Raw genomic sequence first — 13,223 nt, 5'->3', positions numbered from 1 at the left:
AAATAGAAATTAATGGTCCATAATCATTAAAAAATAATTAGGTCATATTTATGACCATCAACTCAAATCCACGATCATACTCTCCTTGGAAAGAGTCTCTGCCACAATTCCTTCTTCTCCTGCCATAAACTCCACCTTGAGCTCCACCACTCTACCAAGCTTTATTGCATGAAGAAGTGATTCACCTGGATCACATTTCCAAATTTCGAATCTATCATCCCAAATGTTGAAGGACTCCTGTTGTGTTATACCCCTGGCTAGAAATGTATTTCCGAAAATTACCCACTCAATAGGATGCCAACTCATAATCTCTCTCTAGTCCAAATGACATGGTCTTCTAGAATAGTAGGTGTCAATAGCAACAATATTACTTCTGGAGTCCAATACCCCTCAAAGAATATCTATCCCACTAGCCATCAATAACCCATAAAAAATACCTTGTGTACAAGTACTAACACAATAAATAATGAACCACCATGTTGGTGTTGCACTACTTTGATTACAATTGGAATACTAATATGCCAAAGCTCTACCTCCTAATCCTATATCCAATAATTCTCACTATCCTATAGAAGAAACCTACAAGATTGTGTTCTTTCTTCCTCATATCATCCATCCATCCCACTCTTATATGTCATCAAATCATCTATATGTGGGTTGAAAAACCATGTGTAAAACTCCTCATGTGGACTTATGTTGTTGCAAGTCTTGTCTATGTATTATTGAAGATGGTTACTCTACAACTTAAGAGTAGGTTTATGCTGCTTCCCCGTCAACAACTCCAATTGTTCCTTAACAATGGCAAGATTGGAAGTTGTCTTAGCACACTTAACTCCCAAGGATTTAAGCTCTCTATCTTGTTGTAATATTTCGTCCTTCAGCATACGAGTTCTCTCCTTTATTGCTAAAAGACCTTTTGTAAGATTGTTAATCTCTTCATGAGTATTCTGTTTGTGATTATCATTTGAAATTCATGTAGAAGAAATATGTGAAGCGGTATTCTAACCAATGATAATAGACTTCACACTACTATCATCTTCATGTGTGATGGCATCTATAGATGACAAAGAATGTGTGCCCTAATAAATCTCCTCAACCCTTTCTTTTTCTTAGTGATAAATGGTTAAAACAATTTATTAGTGATGTGTAATTTCTTCCATGCTTAGCATGGAGTGGACACACACACATATCTATCTTAACCCTGCATCTATCAAGTTTTGAGATTTCTTAATTTTTGTATTCTAAGTTTACACCTTAAGATATTTGATTCCTCTAGTTGCTTGATGGATTTATAGCGAATAAACATTGATATTCATCAAAACTGTTACCTCATGATACATCTCACATTGTCAAAGATTAAAAAGGTATAAAAATAACTAAATTGTAACCTTATTTTAAATTATTATTATGATTATTATCAATTATAAAAACACTTAATATATGAGTTGAACATATATAAATTTAAAAAAAACATGTAAAAATATTTTTAGCCATGGAGATTCACCCTTACTTTACTAGGAATCCTTAACCTATAAATAGACTTTGTTACAAAATCATGGGCCAATCCCATGCTTTTTTAATACCACTTGTCCAAAAATTCATTACTCATATTCATATGACTCATATGACATTTTGTTTTAATTAATTAATTTAATTAAAAGGGAAGGAAAGACATAACTACTCATAAGATAAATCTCAACTTTTGATCTGTAGCTAGTCCAAAGATTATCATAAAATATTCCATAAAAATTAAATCCTTACCATCTACCTAATAATTAATTAAATTAAAATTCTAAAACACGGACAAACTCCTTGTCAACCAAATAAAATTTATTACATAATTTAAAATATAATGTTAAGTGTCAGCTTGGGGTAGCTCAATTGGCAATGGCTGTGGAAAAGAAGTCTCACTGCACTAGAAGTATTTTGTTCTATTCCCAAATCAGAATAAGTAATCAGATGATAAAGATATAGTCTTATCAAACTGTCAAACTCGCTCATCTATATCTAAATTATCTAAATTTGGAAAAAATAAAACCATTGATTGAAATGCTTAACCGATCCTTAAAGAAATATAAATTGAGACAAATTGTAGATAAAAAAGTTTGAATAAATCACCGCAATGGAATTAAGCAGTGTGCGAATATTAGCAAAGAAAAAGCAACACAAAACGCACTGAATACGTCCTGCCCCTCAACTGTAGTCAATGTCATTACACTAAAACCACTTTTTGGCCGGTAACCATAAATGGGGAAGATAGTTGGTCGCCAACGTGCTGCGGGCAATGTTACCCACTTTTAGGTCTCTAACCAAAAATGAGCGGCGCAGTGGGTTGGTGGTGGGTTGGTGGCTCTATATATATAGACCAACTAGAGTAAATAATATGGTTTGCCATTACATCAAAATTTATAATATGATCTGTCATTACATCCAAATTAATTTGTAAGTTTTGGTAAACTTTTCAAATCCGTAATTAAAAATTTCAAGATGGAAATTATAAATTCCATAAAACTGTAGTGATTCCTCTGACACATCTCTCAAAAGTAATTCGAAAAATCAAACCCCTCCAGAAAATAATTTGGAGAATCAAAGGTAGGTCGAATCAAAGAGCGCCTTCCCTTTTTGTTATATATGTAAAGATCATGGACTGATTATGCATCAGCAGATATCACGATATGCATTGTTATGTAAGTGTGACGATATTAAATATACAAAATTTCCAGAGTTTCTATGGTAATTTCAAGGGATAAGTTTAATTATTTTCCTTTAGTTTTTTCGTGCCAAACTATGTAATTGTGAATGCATTCCAAATTTTTATTATTTAAATTACATTTTAATATATAAGTGAGTTTAATATTTAAAATTGCTATTATATTGTATTTATTTTTTTAAACAAATAAATTAAAAAAATAAAATATTAAATTTTAATTATATATTATTATATTTTTTATAATTTTTTTAAAGTGTTCAATTGCGTGTTCGGGGTAGCTTAATTGGTAATGACAGTGGAAATGAAGTATCATTGAACTTGAAGTTTTGGGTTCAAATCTTGTGTTATCCCCCGATCGTGGTGAGAAGTTGGACATGATTAAGATATAGTCCTACCAAGCTTACAAAAAAAAATTAAGAAATCCTGGATCTGGTGAGAAGTTGGACATGATGAAGATGTAGTCCAGAATATGTAGTCCGGGTCACAAGAGAAGTTGGACATTATGAAGATATAGTCTGGAAGATGTAGTCCGGGTCACAAGAGAAGTTGGACATGATGAAGATGTAGTCCGAAAGATGTAGTCCAAGTGGACATGATGAAGATGTAGTCTGGATCACAAGAGAAGTTGGACATTATGAAGATATAGTTCGGAAGATGTAGTCCGGGTCACAAGAGAAGTTGGACAAGATGAAGATGTAGTCTGGGTCACAAGTACTCTCGGTGTATTAAATGCCAAATAGGTTCTCTTAGAGCATTAAATAACCTATAGCATAGTAAATAAGGCTTTCCCTACTCCTGACCCTACCACCCCGGCACATCGAACAAGTGCCTTGCTTGTCAACATTATTTCAAATGTACTTATTTATTGCATGTCGTTGTAGTTTAAACATTATATATTTTAATTTTTTCCCTATTAATCAAATTTTAATTTAAAGTTGTGGAATTTTAGATTTCAGTTTTTATTATTGAAATCATATGTTCTCATTGAAATTGTATACTTAAATATATTTCTAAAATTTCTAAATATTATATTAAACTATATATTCAAAATTGTGATTTAAATAATATAAAATTAAAATTGAATCAATAACACATGTTTCTCCAAAATGCAATCGAAATATTAATTCGCCAACTTTGAAAAATAATTAAAAAATAATTTTTTAATATGAAGAACTTAGTTCTCTCCATGTAGATCATGCTCATATATATATATATAGATATATATATATATATATATATATATATATATATATATATATATATATATATATATATATATATATTAAATTACACAGTATAGACTAAGTTATGCTACGTGAACAAATGCATACATCTTAAATTTTGCAAAAAATTGCAAGGACATGTATTGCATTTAATGAAAAATTGAGAAATAATTACACATTATAGACAATTTGCAAGAACATATATTGCACTTAATGAAAATTGAGAGATAATTACACATTATAGACTAAGTTATGTTACGTGAATACACGCATACCTCTTAAGTTTTGCAAAAAATTGCAAAGACATATATTGCATTTAATGGAAAATTGAGAGATTATACAACACTAAAAATTTTATGCAAAAAATATCATTAGGACAACAACATAATTCTCCACATATTGTATTTTTACTCTGAATCAAAATTCACAATGCTTATATGAATTTTGAGGGTTGCAATTCGATAGAAGAGGAAAAACTTGAAATTTCATCGCCACATTTAGCCCAAAAGTGTAACCATCTTTATGCATTCACCCTGCATTCAAGATTACGCTATTTGGGGGGGAATTTCTCAGCGATCTCCAAAGTGTCCAACAAAGGTAAAAAACATGGTTGAAGCAACTCCATATTAAATCGTAGGTGCAAGCCAGGGGAATGGGGAATACTCAAGTCAAAATCATTTTCACCCATAACTATTATCATTATGTAAGGTCTATATTAGAGTTTTATGAGCTTCCTATGGGGGTTTTTGATGAACCCTTTCTATAAATGTAACCACACCTTATCACCAGTGTAAAACTAATGTGAAACCTTGTGTTGATCATGTCACTACTTGTACTTGGAATTGGATTTCGACATGATATCATGAACCTATTATTGGAGGTGTTGTATTTGTTTAACAAACATGGCCACTCTATCTACCTTGATTTGAGCATGGGAGGTCCCTACCGATAAAGATGTAATGGGCATAGCTACGTCAATTTGGATCAATGGTTGGAACCCCAAGCATACTTGAAAATGATTTTGGAATTAGAGTCATGAAGGGCTCTGTTATACCTATGTTAAACAAATGGAAGGATTTTTTTGCATGTATGGAGATTCTTGGAGTTGTACATATGCAATATATGCACAATCATCATGTTGAACATTTCTATTTTTCCATATAATTTGGGATGAAAGAGGATAAATTTGGTCAACTTTGTATCCATAAAAGACCATAGTTTGGACCAAAATGTTTTGAGGAACCTTATATTCCTATATTAAATAATGGTATGAGATAGCCAAAAATGAAACCGGACAGGTTTAAAGAACATTTTAGCAATGGATTTAGTTGTGATACTCTTCTTCCATGATGCCAAAATGGCTACCATAGAGAACTAGTTGACAACCACAACCACACAATCGTTACCATGTTTGATGGATGGTAAACATAAAATGTAATCCATGGAGACTGACTCCAGGACTTGTTTAGGGTAGGTAGAGGAGTTTACAACCCTACTTCTTGATAGATGGTTTAGAAATGGTATAAGAAGTACATGATTTCATATACTAGAGTAAATCTTGTCAAAGCTTTGGCTAGTAAATACTTCTGAAGTACTACAACTTTCTTCTCCACACCAAATTTCCCTGCCACTCAACTATAATGTATCTCCTAGATCATCTTCGAACTCTCACTTGAAGGAATAAAAAGGCGACCTAGGTAGTATAAGAGAACATCCCAAAGGAAAAATTATAGATTTTTTTTCTTATGATCAATGTCTATTATGTGGCAGCAAAGTCAGAGTCAATGTTGCATAATTATGGCCACCCAGAAGTCTCATGCCCACAATATTTATGTACTATGGTTAGCACCACAACTAAGGGGCAACTAAGGTAGCCTATGATGTGATTAGAACTACAATTCTTGTATTTGATGTTGAAGTGGAAATATTACAGGTATTTGGACCATTTTTTATGGAATTCATTCTATAACTTTCCTTTTATCTACATTAATTGCAGGGGCCTGTTATTAGTTTGGATGATAATCTCCTTCCAAAAAATATAATGTTTCCATTATTGGCATGCCTACATGATGGAGTACATCTCCTTGTCAAAGATGGGGTATCTCTAGATAATATCAAAGAGTATTTCGTTGTGATAAGCCACTAAATGTCCTTATTGAGTGAGGACTACTCTAATAGCATAGTTAGAATTATTTGTCTCAAAATAAAATGGTTGTTGTAGGTATGACAGGGTGAGGAATGGTGATGAGAAAAGGTAGTGTTTTAGATCCTTGAATGCTTTTTGTTATGACTCAAGCTAGGAAATATTTGTTTTTTCTCAACCTTCAGTCAGTTGACTTAAGGACCAAGCTATATCAAAGAACCCCACCATGAAAATTTACTAGAAGTTAGCAAAGCCCAAGAAGCTACAAAAATATGTTAGAGTCATCAAACCTGGATAATCTAAAATGAATCAAATCTAGGCTAGGTCCACATGCATCCAATTTTCATCCATAATGTATCCCAATTATTGAGTTCTATGCATGCCAAATGAGAATTTATCTACATTGGAATTTAATTTGTGTTGTTGCAAGGTGCTCAAGACCTATTGAATGTGTTGCAAATGTTCCACCAAGATTTTGTTGATGATAAGGATGTCATCCAAAAGTGTTTGTGAATGACTGTGGGATATCATCCAGAATCCTCATGAATGTTGTTGGAACAGTATTCAATACAAATGACATTAAAAACTACTCAAAATGACTTCTTTATATTGAAGGTTGTCTTTGATACATTAGTTTTTTCAATTGGAACCTAGTGGTAGCCTAAATTTAGATCAATATTATTGAAGATCTTGACACCTTTAAGTTAGTTAAGAAGATTGTCAATCTTAGGGATTGGGTATATGTTCTTAATAGTGATTTTGTTCAGGGCTCTATAATCAATATAGAGTCTCCATATACCATCCTTCGTCTTCATCAACATGACTCGACTCCCACAAGGTGAGGAGCTCGGTCAAATGTGTCCCCTTTGGAGGAGCTCATGAATATGGCATTTAATTTCTTCATTCTCCAAGAGAGAGCATCTATATATTGGGTCATCAGGTAAACGAGAAATATGTATCAATTCAATAAAGTGTTGAACATGGAAATGCAGAGGCATTCCCACATGTGTAGTGAAGATATCTCTATATGTCTCTACATTGTGTCGACCTACTTTTGTTATGTAGAGAGGCATTATGTTGAGGTTGTGGTGGTCACAATGACCTTCCTTTGACTTTATGACAATAACAAAAATAAGACAAACTTTGTAATCTAAGACATTACCTTTTGGCATTTTTTTCTAAGATAAATAAAATTGCAGTAGTTGGAACTACCTTTGGTTCCCTATAGAGCTAATCTTTAATAGTAACAATGGTGATAAGGGGATGAGACTCATAAACAACATGGTGTTTCCACATATAAGGCTATCCAAAAATAATGTCAAAACTTCAAGTGGAGACACATCACATAATACATCATCTTTGAAACTCTTGATGCCATGGGATAGGACACATTGTTGGCTAACACATATGTCTCATCCATGGCTCAACCAACCAATGGTGTATAGTTGGGGATGTGGCATTGTTAAAAGTTTCAATATCTTGATGACCTCAATTGATATCAATTTCTTTTGGCTCATATTCTCAATAATGAAATGTAGTGGGGTTCCCTTCATCCACATATGCGAAAGCAATAGGCACTTCCCCACTTTAGTATCCTTTAGTTCTTTTGGTTGGATATTTATGGTTGTGATGGTAGAACCGAATTATGAATCAATGATCTAATTTTCTATATCCTAATATAAATCAAAATCATAACCAAAGTATATTTCTTTTTTTTTAATCTCTACTAGAAATTATTATGAGTGACATTCATTAGTGTTGTCCCAAGGGATTTTTTGGACCTCAAACCACTTTCTGATGTCTTTTTCTGACTTCCCATTATGATTATTTGTATATGACTTGGGATGGCAGTCTTGAGGTTGGATCTCCTTAATCTATCCTTTTTTTTGTGAGTTTTAGACACCTTTTATAGGATTTTGTTGTAGTGTATTTTCAAATTCAAACTCTTGCTTGTTTCTCTACTTCATTTTCTATTCAAATTTCATAGCATATCAATAAGAAACTCCTAGTGAGGTGAGTTGAAGAATTCCATCTCTATTTGGTTGTACCTATGTATACAACTACTGTATTTAAGAACTAGGTGCCACTCAAAGTGAGTTGATACCTAGCTTTGAACACAAGGTATGAAGAATATTAGTGTACTCTGGCATCATTTCATCTCTCTCCTATCACATGGTTGTCACTATTATGTATTATTCATCATATTTCTCTATAGGGTAGAACTCCTCCTCAAGGGCATCAACAAAAGCTTCTAAGTGGGTCTTGCCTTAATTATCGTAGACTCATCTTCATTTTGACTCTCATATTAAACTTCCCACCAATATTTGACACGGGGAACAAATTTTAGGAGTTTAAAAATGATTATTTTCATGGTTTGAATATTTTTGGATAGAGTAATAGTATTCTAATATATTTAACCATTCCCCAAAATATTTACATGTATTTAGCCTTAGAGTATGGGGATATCAAAGTTAAATTGTACCTTGAATAGTGTTGTTCCTCAAAAAAAAAAAATCTTGAAGTGGACTTGGCTAATCTTGGAAATTTTTAAAGGTTTTTGGAGAAATTGTTCATCATCTCATTCCTTTGTTGCATGAATTCCTCCCCAAGCAACAAATTGATAGAATTTCCTGCTATATCACATATATTTTCTTCCCCCATGGTATGCTACTTGGGTTGGAAAGAGCGATTGTTCCCAAGTGAAACTAGATTGAGACCCAACTCTCTGTACCATGGCATTACTGAGGACATGCAACAAGAAATAACAAGGAGAAGATTGCTTTGATGCTATTGATTCGGGTTGTAAAAGGAATTAAATTAAAGGAAACAAAGGAAGTGAAACATACACAATGAAATATAATCAAAATATTAGTGATAGATTGAAAACCAAACATCTATTAATAAATGAAATAACAAAATATTATAGAACACAAACTGGCTAGAATGTTGATAGTTATCCTTCGACGCAAAGAGATGGAGGTTACTCACATTCACAAAAGATATTAGAAGAGAACAAAATAATGGCATTTTAACATAAATAAATAACCTTAAAGGTTCATAAATCTAACCCTAGAAGATGAAACACCAAAAGGTTTCTGGGCCCTAAGGTGGTTAGTTGGTATATCAACTTCATAAGGGAATTTTTTTGCATACAATATTCATTTGGTGCAAAAAATCTTGTTAAAAGGAACTATATAAGGATTACAAATTTTGACTCTATCCAAGGAATTCCATGACAAACCTTGGCCCCCTAAATTTCCCAAAAACATCATTTAGGGCCTCAAAATGGTCGTGGAAGTTTGGGATCCAACTAATCCCACTTAAAGAAGTTCATGTAGTGGTGGATTAATGAACTCTTAAAATTTCGTGGACTTCATACCTTGACCCAGTCAAGGCAGTAACTCTAGGTGGCACTAGTAAGAACTAACAATAATATGACTTGGGTTGTTGTATAACCAACGTGTTACGAGAGATAATCTTAGGCCAAAAAATAAGGTTACTACATCATGATCATTGTTTTCCATATGTATCTGATGTTAGGAGACCAAACAATTATATACAAAAGATTGTAAGATATACTACTTAGTACTTATTTCCACTTTACATTTCTTAGATTTTCCTATAATGTACTATTGTAGCGGATACAACCACCCTCCAAAATTTTTGCATACACCCAATTTCAGAGCCTCCCTTGAGAGTTTCACTTGATGTCTGCGCACACTCGAGTTCACTCCGTGAGCTCGTGTGAGTCTTCGCACCCACCTTGCTTGATCATTTCGCCCAAGTTTTTGCATGTTGATGTCAAAGTCATACTTGCAACCATGTTTTGGTTATACTCAAAGTCTTCGCTTCATGTGTACTTATTGTGTTTGCTATGTAAACATATGTCGCAGTCACACTCGGAGTCACATACATTGTTGTGCAAGTGTCGTGGTCGACCAATGATCAATCAGAGGTTTCGTGTTTGTCGCTTACATTGTCGTTTAGTCATGTTGAGCACGTGTGTCTGGATGGTTTGAGTCATCTCGTCGTCAAGTCATGTAAGTTTGTGTTTGCAAAATCACATATGAATCTTTCGTTCGTTCACACACTTAGTCACTTTGTTGAGGTTCTGACGACGAGATTCCCCTCTAACAGCCAGACCATCACCCCACCATCGACTTGATAAACTGTCACTCGGAAAAGCGTAGAAGCACCAAGCAAGCCATTTCAAGCTGCACTACCTACAAGCAGATCAATCAACCTTCATGCTGGCCAACCGGAGAGTCTGACCCGGCAGCCACCCCAGGACTAACTCCCCTCAAAAATTACGCAGAGGCTGTAGACCTTACCCACTCCGCTAAATGAGAAAATTGCATGGACAGGCCAGAAAGACACCAAGTGCCCATCCTTGTCTCCCTCAGAAAATTGCACAGTTTTTCCAGTCAGCCCTCTATTCAGTCGACCGACTGCTCACCTGGAAAATTGCACAGCTTTCATGAGCAAGCCCTCTGCTGCCCAACAATCTGCTTAGCTCAAAAACTGCGTAGAGGTGATCAAGAGGCCAGCCTTCCAGCATCAACGCAGATTTTCCCACCAGCAGCTCCCGGAAGCCGACTGCCAGTTCCCTCCAAGAATTGCACAATTTTTGTCGCCAAGCTCCCATAGTTGACTGCCAGTTCTCTCCAGGAACTGCATATTTTTTGCTGCCAAGCTCCTGACAGCTGACTGCTAGTTCCCCTCAGGAATTGCGCAATTTTTGCTGCCAGTGACCCAACAGCTTACTGCCAGTTCTCGTCAGGAATCACATAGTTTTGGCTGCCAGGCTCCTGCTACCCGCTCGTTCCAGAACTATGCATATTTTACCTGCCTAGCCTTCTCGCAGCCCGGACTGTCCCTCCCAAAAACTGTGCAGTTTTTCCTCCATCTGAGCCAGACCCCGCGGATAGTCACTATCGATCTAGATTGCCCATATCCATCACCCAGTGACTGCTGCACAGTTTTCATCAGGAGTACCTAGAGCCTCCATCCTGCCTCGCAACCTTGTCACCTCTATCGGTCACCTGCATACGAAATGATCATGCATCATGGTAGACTAGGAGGTTTATGGATTTGATGTCGTCTCGTCATGAGTGACTGTATACACAGATACACAAACAAACATGGCATGACGATGAACGAGATGAACAAAGGGAGCACATGTAGAAGGACAGGTTCACCAATGGATGAACAGACGATGCATGCAAAGAGATGTGCTCGTGAATGAATGATCATGCAAAGATGTGTTCGCGGACGAACGAACGAGCAAACATGTAAGATTTTTTCACAAACGAACGGATATATGAACATGCACCTCTCACGAATGGATGAACTTGTCAGGCTTACCAACATACAAGCAAGGAGCAATGTGTGAATGCAACATCAAACAAACCAATGACCATCGAATAGTCCATGCACTTTGCCATGTGGATGTGAATTTGTGACACACAATGAGGACATCCATCACCCAGCAGCACTGTGGATTGACATGCACACCAGCAGCAACACGAATGTACCAGTAGTGTCATGTCGAGTCATGTCATCAAAATCTCTATTGTCGCCATAAGAGACCCACTTGTTGTACGAAGAGTCATGTAAAGTTGAAAAGTCATGGAAGTCAAACAATCATGAGGGTAGTCGAATAGCCACAAGGCTCAGTGTCACCCTTGACTATAAATACCCCTTCATTTGTACATGCAAAGGAATTTTTCACCTCAGCTCCTCCCGCATAGCCTTGAGAGTTTGTAATCTTTTCTTTGAGGAGTAAGTAGTGGCTCCAACGCCCCGCACGCAGGGTTAGTGATGTATGGTGTAATGATGTATCTTGGAACTTTCGCTTAATTTAGAAGCCTGCTCACAGGCCAACATGTTTTCATACATGTATTGTAATTGTTGTAAGACTAATCGTTAACACTTGTAATGCATGTTGATTTAACTTGTGTTTAACACCTGAACTAATTCACTTGTTGTAATACATATATGTTAATGAAAATGTGTTGTATATGCTATTAATGTTGTCTCACCCATGTAGACTACTCTCTTGGACATCACATAGAGCTTTCACATTAAACTTTCCATAACAACCACTGCACTCATGCGGACTAATCCATTGAGTGTTATACGTGTTATCTTACCTTGTGTGTTGTGACTGCCGCATTCATGGGGAATGTTCCGCTAGAAACTGTACATGTCCTATTGTGTTGTGACTACTCCTAGCCGACTCGGCACTCACTCCCACCCTCTCCCTCTACAGAACCATTGACACAAGTGACACTTACAATCACTAGACACACAAACTTCATTTCTCAAAAGACAAAACATACCACTCTCTTGTGCTGACAAGTAAAAGTCAAAACTATGAAAAATTCGAAAATTAAATATGAAAATTAAAAAAAAATAAAAAATTTCTTCAATAAGTTTTGTTGACTATCAAACTGAGATTTATAAAATATTTTATCTACCACTCATAACATTCATCGACATAAAATAAATAAATTAAAAACACATATAAAGAACACATCCCAATCAACTTAATGCACATCCCAATCGTAAGGCATCTTATTTACGACTTATAACATTCATGAACATGAAAAAATGACTGAAACGTTGAAAAAAAGGCATAAAAACGAACGATGAAAACTCATCATGAAAACACATAAAAAGACATGTCCCAACCAGTATAATAAAATTTGTCACAATGAATCATACGTATGTTCTTCTCCAAACTTGAAATAAATACGAGACTATATGCAATTACAATCCCTACTGGTTAGACCCAACATCCTCTATTTTATATATATATATATATAAAGTCTAAAGATCTCACAAATTAATTTGGAAAATAAGAAAAATCTCTTAAAATATTAGAATTTTGTGTGTTCCAGTTTTTTAATATTACTAAATTCATTTTCACTCAACAAACACTATTCTGATTTTTTAAATTTCTTTTTAGCAAATTCCAGCGAAAAGTCTATTGGGTAGATGTCGTAGACAACGCCTATAATATAACGTGGAAGGGAGAGTGTAACAAACAAAGATTCAGTTGAGAGAGACATAAACAACTTTCTGGTCGGTCGGCCATTTTTTCAAGCAACGTACAAAGTGTATCATGCTTTCACAACGGCTGCAA

The sequence above is a fragment of the Pinus tabuliformis genome, chromosome Q, assembly GCF_031772625.1.
Source record: "Pinus tabuliformis cultivar Carrire ecotype Pingquan chromosome Q, CPIR1, whole genome shotgun sequence".
Lineage (NCBI taxonomy): Eukaryota > Viridiplantae > Streptophyta > Pinopsida > Pinales > Pinaceae > Pinus > Pinus tabuliformis.
This window is presented reverse-complemented; position numbering follows the sequence as displayed.